Consider the following 7,278-nt stretch of genomic DNA (forward strand, 5'->3'; position numbering starts at 1 on the left):
GCCGTCTCTCTCGGTTCCGGGCACTGTAGGGCCGTCGCTCTCGGATCGCGGCACTGTAGGGCCGTCGCTCTGGACGGGGCACTGTGGGCCGTCGCTCTGGACGGGGCACTGTGGGCCGTCGCTCTGGACGGGGCACTGTGGGCCGTCGCTCTGGACGGGGCACTGTGGGCCGACGCTCTGGACGGGGCACTGTGGGCCGACGCTCTGGACGGGGCACTGTGGGCCGACGCTCTGGACGGGGCACTGTCGCCGGACGCTCTGGACGGGGCACTGTCGCCGGACGCTCTGGACGGGGCACTGTCGCCGGACGCTCTGGACGGGGCACTGTCGCCGGACGCTCTGGACGGGGCACTGTCGCCGGACGCTCTGGACGGGGCACTGTCGCCGGAAGCTCTGGACGGGGACTGCGCACTGAAGGCCTGATGCGTGGGGCTGGCCTAGGAAGTGCCAGACTAGGGACACACACCACAGGGCTAGTGCGAGGAGCAGGAGCAGGACGAGCTGGACTGGGCTGACACACTGGAGGCCTGGTGCGTGGTGCTGGCTTTGGAGGTGCCAGACTGGAGACACGCACCTCAGGGCTAGTGCGGGGAGCGGGAACAGGATACATTGGGCCGTGGAGGCGCACTGGCGGTCTCGAGCGCAGGACTGGCACCACCCGTACTGGCTGGGTGCCCGCTTCCCCCCGGCAAATGCGGGACGCTGGCACTGAACACACCGGCCTGTGGATGCTGGGCCTCGATGCCATAGCCCTGGATATGCTCATCCTCATCTCCGCCCATGTCCATCCTTCTTCATCATGCTCCTTACCCCGCTGCTTGTTCCTTTGTTGGTGGGAAGTTCTGTCACGGCCGTCGTAAGGATGGGACCAAAATGCAGCGGGTACGTGAATGCTCATAATACTTTTATTAGAACATTTACACAAACAACAAGAAAACGAGAAAAAAAAACGAACGACAGCTAAACAGCATTGCAGGCTAACCCTAGCAGTGCAAAAACAACTTCCCACAAAAGACAGGTGAAAAAAGGGCTACCTTAGTATGACTCCCAATCAGCAACAACGATGTACAGCTGTTCCTGATTGAGAGCCATACCAGGCCAACACAAAGAAATACACAACATAGAATAACCATAGACATACAAACATAGAACAATACCCAAAGACCCCGACAACACAAAACAAACACACCCCTGCCACGCCCTGACCAAACTACAATAACAAATAACCCATTATACTGGTCAGGACGTGACAATAAGAATAATATGCATGTAACTAGAAAGTATGGTTGAATGTAGGCTACACATTTAGAGTGATATAGTGTGCATAAACAAGATACAAGAAATACCGAACAGAAATATCACATTCTGAAATTCTTTTTAATTTAATCACTACATTTTTATAAATCCAAGTTTAACGTATATTATATACTGACAATTCGAAATGATGTATTTTTACAGTCTTATGGTGGTATGAATGATTGTTTTAGAAATGGCACAAAGTAGGCTATGTAAAGCTTCAGGCAGTAAATCAAATGATTTACACTTGTCATTGGACAAACCTTGCATCTTGAGTTGGATCGACATATTGACTAGCCAACCATTGATTGCAGGTTTGTTTGCCCTTCCCTCTCTGATGCAGTGGTAGTGTTATGAATTGTTCTACTAGCATAACAGGATGGAAAATAGCCTACTATGTATAGCCTACTATACATTGTTGCAGTATCAGGTTCAACGGAAGTGCAACATTCAATAACAGACACCTCAAATGAGATTTTAACTATTTTATTTCAGTGCCAGGGGTAGCTATGTCTGTTTTGCAACAATAGAGTAGCACATACAAGTGCAAGTAAAATAAAAAGGTTTGCCAGTTCTCTGCATTGAGTTTCTTGTTAAAGTTACATATTTTGTAGTAATTCATCTGTATCTATCCGTGAATGGATAGATCCTCCGACAAAGACTTCATTCTATATGTAAAATGCTCACCTGCAATAAAAGTTCACCAAGTTTGAAAGTGTAACTTTGTGGGGGGCAGTGCAGCTTTGAGAAAATAAGTTCAACCACAAAGTTATTTGTAAATGTCAAATAGCAGGTTAGTTAACAGCCAAAGAGATGTGTGTATTGGAGTCGTGCTTTGTGGTGGGTGTTTCTTGTGTGTGTCTTTGCAAGTGGGAAGTGTCTGTACATCCAAAACAGTAACACTGTGTTCGAATACTGTTCGAATAAGCTGTGTTCGAATACTAATACTAACCGTACTATTTGTGATTTGAATTGAGTATATAGTGTGCTTATTGGTCATAGTTTGGATATAGTTAGTATGCCTAAAGTTCCCAGATGTTGTAATAAATTCACCAAAATATGAAGTATTCACACAGAGGACACTATTTCCGTACTTTAGGGCCTATAATGCAATTCTTCAGGAAATGGGTGTGGCTTCACCTCATTTTCAGATTTGAAGAAAATGGCGGAAAATATGGAGCCGACGTACAACGAGAGCGGATACAAAATCATTGCTTTAACAATTTATGACAAATGTTAAGAAAATGTTCAGCAATGTAATTAAGTTATGACTTGTCAAATAAGTTACCTTACACATTATGTTGGCTGACAGTTTGTTAGTTACACTGTCCTTACGAACCACATAGCATATTATTACAGCAGTACGTACCTGTATGTAACATTCGTTGGCTATTTATACATCAAACTTGCCAGTATTTTAACTATAGGCTATCTAACAAACTACCCAACGGTTATTGACTTGATTATTCCCATCATTCTTAGCTTAGCTAAATGGTATAGTTATTGTGCGTTCAAAATGGACATTCGGGTGCTTTCGTAAATTTGCTCTGGCTGTCACGTCCTGACCAGTAAAAGAGGTTGTTTGTTAATATAGTTTGGTCAGGGCGTGGCAGGGGGTGTTTGTTTAGAGTGTTTCGGGGTTTGTTGGGCTATGTTCTTTGTTAGTCTATTTCTATGTTGGTTCTAGTATGTCTATTTCTATGTGGTGTTTATTGGGTTGACCTTCAATTGGAAGCAGCTGCTCTCGTTGCTTCTAATTGAAGGTCCTATTTAAGAGGGGTGTTTTTTCTATGGGATTTGTGGGTAGTTATTTCCTGTTTTGTGTTCGTGCACCTGACGGGACTGTTTAGTGTCGTTTGTTGTTTTTGTATACGTGTTTCTTTTGTTTTCCTTCTTTAATAAAATAAGAAGATGAGTTTACACGTTCCCGCTGCGTTTTGGTCTAATCCCTACGACACCCGTGACACTGGCTCTCTACTCAGATTTCAGAGCACACTCGTCTGAGCGTACCAGAGTGCAGAATAATGAATTTACGAGCGCTCAACACCCGCTGAATATGGCCGGTGTCAGAAAACATCAGCAAAAAAGCATAGTTAAATTGTTGCCAGCAGCACAGTTACAGTCACCAACCCTCTGGATAACATGAAAACTGCCTAACCAGCTCTGCTTGGGTGAGTAAAATGATCAGAGTGGTATCATGTGTGTCTGGGAGTAGCTAGCCAATGTCAGAATGCTCAGTGGGCACACGTACAAACTGACAATGCTCTGAATTTACGAGCACACTCTGGCACTCCAGATTGAATTTAAAAACACACCTGAAGTCGTAAAATGTCCAACTAGTACTTTGTTATGCTAACTATCTAGCAAGAGGTTGCATAGCAACAGCATCAACTTCTGGTAGACAGGCGAAGAGTTGAAAGAATACCGTTAGTTAACAGTATACTAAAATGAACTAATAGTATAGAGTATGTCGTATACAATTGAAGTCGGAAGTTTACATACACTTAGGTTGGAATCATTAAAACTCGTTTTTCAACCACTCCACAAATTTCTTTTAACAAACTATAGTTTTGGCAAGTCGGTTAGGACATCTACTTTGTGCATGACACAAGTAATTTTTCCAACAATTGTTTACAGACAGATTATTTCACTTATAATTCACTGTATCACAATTCCAGTGTGTCAGAAGTTTATATACACTAAGTTGACTGTGCCTTTAAACAGCTTGGAAAATTCCAGAAAATTATGTCATGGCTTTAGAAGCTTCTGATAGGCTAATTGACATAGTTTGAGTCAATTGGAGGTGTACCTGTGGATATATTTCAAGGCCTATCTTCAAAGTCAGTGCGTCTTTGCTTGATATCATGGGAAAATCAAAAGAAATCAGCCAAGACCTCAGAAAAAGAATTGTGGACCCCCACATGTTTGGTTCATCCTTGGGAGCAATTTCCAAACGCCTGAAGGTACCACATTCATCTGTACAAACAATAGTACGCAAGTATAAACACCATGGGACCACGCAGCTGTCATACCGCTCAGGAAGGAGACGCGTTCTGTCTCCTAGAGATGAACGTACTTTGGTGCGAAAAGTGCAAATCAATCACAGAACAACAGCAAAGAACTTTGTGAAGATCATGGAGGAAACAGGAACGAAAGTATTGATATCCACAGTAAGACGAGTGCTATATCGCCATAACCTGAAAGGCCACTCAGCAAGGAAGAAGCCAAAGCTCCGAAAACCACCATAAAAAAGCCAGACTACGGTTTGTGACTGCACATGGGGACAAAGATCGTACATTTTGGAGAAATGTCCTCTGGTAGTCCCGTGTAGCTCAGTTGGTAGAGCATGGTGTTTGCAACACCAGGGTTGTGGGTTCGATTCCCACGGGGGACCAGTACGGAGAAAAAATGTATGCATTCACTACTGTAAGTCGCTCTGGATAGGAGCGTCTGCTAAATTACTAAAATGTAAATGGTCTGATGAAACAAAAATAGAACTGTTTGGTCATAATGACCATTGTTATGTTTGGAGGAAAAAGGGGAAGGATTGCAAGCAAAGAACACCATCCCAACCGTGAAGCACGGGGGTGGCAGCATCATGTTGTGGGGGTGCTTTGCTGCAGGAGGGACTGGTGCACTTCACAAAATAGATGGCATCATGAGGAAGCAAAGTTATGTGGATATTTTGAAACAACATCTCAAGACATCAGTCAGGAAGTTAAAGCTTGGTCGCAAATGCATCTTCCAAATGTACAATGACCCCAAGCATACTTCCAAAGTTGTGGACAACAAAGTTAAGGTATTGGAGTGGACATAAATGACCTCAATCCTATATAAAATTTGTGGGCGGAATTGAAAAAGCTTGTGCGAGCAAGGAGGCCTACAAACCTGACTCAGTTACACCAGCTCTGTCAGGAGGAATGGGCCAAAATTCACCCAACTTATTGTGGGAAGCTTGTGGAAGGCTACGCAAAACGTTTGACCCAAGTTAAACAATTTAAAGGCAATGCTACCAAATACTAATTGAGTATGTAAACTTCTGTCCCACTGGGAATGTGATGAAAGAAATAAAAGCTGAAATAAATAATTCTCTCTAGTATTATTCTGACATTTCACATTCTTTAAATAAAGTGGTGATCCTAACTGACTTAAGACAGGGAATTTTTACTAGGATTAAATGTCAGGAATTGTGAAACTGAGTTTAAATGTATTTGGCTAAGGTGTATGTAAACTTCCAACTTCAACTGTATGTAGTATACAATATGTTAGTATGGGTATTCGAACACAGCTTTAATCGCAGGTTGACATTCATTGTCTGAGTCTTGTCCTGGAGGCAGAACTGAGCACTTTCCACTTAGCTGCAAAGTCAAAATAGTCTATATTGTGATAATTCACTAAAAACAAACATTTTGCTTTTTGGTTTTAATTTAAGGTTAGAGTTAGACATTAGCAGTGGTGATTTTAGCATGTAAATCTTGGTGGGGCAAACAAATGTGGGATGCATGCCAGCAAAGCCACTACAAAACACAACACTTAACAATACATTAATTTCAGTATAACGGTGACAAACGGTGCCCACCAACTGTTTGGGCCTACATTACATAAAGCTTTCCCAACAGCAGAGTCCCAACAGCAGAGTCCCAACACCATTACCACTGCTACACCTGGCTATCATCGGAGCCTTGTCTGGCAGCGAAACAGTTCATTTAGCCTCATTTACTGCCTTTTAAAAAAACATAGCTGATATGGCTGACTTGCTTAAACAAATGTGGTTTCTACTGACAATTGAGATGTACAAACTATGGCATAAGGGGACAACAGTAGGCTGAAATTAAGAGGGGAAAATAGACCAAATTATTAGGGTGAGGCACATGGGCTAATAACAGCTTACTACACAACATACACTTAGTATTACTTTCTTAGCTACAGTATACATATCTCCCTGGCATATTACATAATTTATGCAGCAGCATACAATACCTTTTTGGACTCACCTTGTGCTGTGCTCACTTGAACAGGAAGGTGGTGCGGCGGTCCTTCGTGGGCAAATTCTGTCATCAAACTTTGTCTTCATATTCTGGCGTTCTCTGGATTTATGGTGCTTTCAAGACAAATGCGAACTCTGGGGAAAAAAACAAAGTCGAATCATAATGACGTCACTGTTCTTCAGGCCGTAGCTCTAGAAAGAGGCCTGAGTTACGGATTTACATTTCCAAGTTGGATGACCATTCAAAACGTGAATTTTCCAGTCTGAGATTTGTTTACGAGTTCCCAGTTGTCTTGAACTCACTGAAGTCATATTTCGCAGTTCCAAGTTGTTGTTTTGAGCGCGGCACAAATCATGCTTCATTGACAGCATGGCCAATGTTGAATGTTTATCATTTTAAGCTTGGAAAAGAGACCCTTAATTCCAGACTTGGGACCACACAGCCACTCCGCTGAATAGCAGGCTAGTGATTGCTTTGCAATGCTTGCAGTTAGCCACTGATTCCTTCTAAACCACTCATTGTTGAATTTGCGATTTCCAAACCTGTTGTGTAATGTTTATGTCCAATGGCCAATGAGCACCGATACCTTTTATCTATAAATTCTCTTCATATGACAAGGATTAAACAGTTGATTGTTAGCTAAGATTATGAAAGTATGATGATGACACGATCAGTCCAATCAAAGTTACTGTAGATAACGTGATTTGGCGAAGTCAGTTTAAAACAGTGACATCAAGCACGTGGGGTAATGTAGGATCAAGGAAATGCAGAATACTTTTCAATTTGAGAAGGGCACATTCCTCTGCCCGGTCATGTCATGGGCCATAGCCCGGTAATCGACTACCTCAGTGGCATGGAGGTGTTTCTATGGGCGTTGTCAAGTCCAGTTTCAGGTGTCACTATTTCTATGGTCTCGTCCTCCCCAGGCATGGCCCCAGGTGGGTATCCGTGACAGGTTTGTACTGAAGGACAATTTTGCTCTCCCAACAGTACT

This window comes from Salmo salar, chromosome 20 (genome assembly GCF_965601325.2).
Source record: "Salmo salar chromosome 20, fSalSal1, whole genome shotgun sequence".
NCBI lineage: Eukaryota > Metazoa > Chordata > Actinopteri > Salmoniformes > Salmonidae > Salmo > Salmo salar.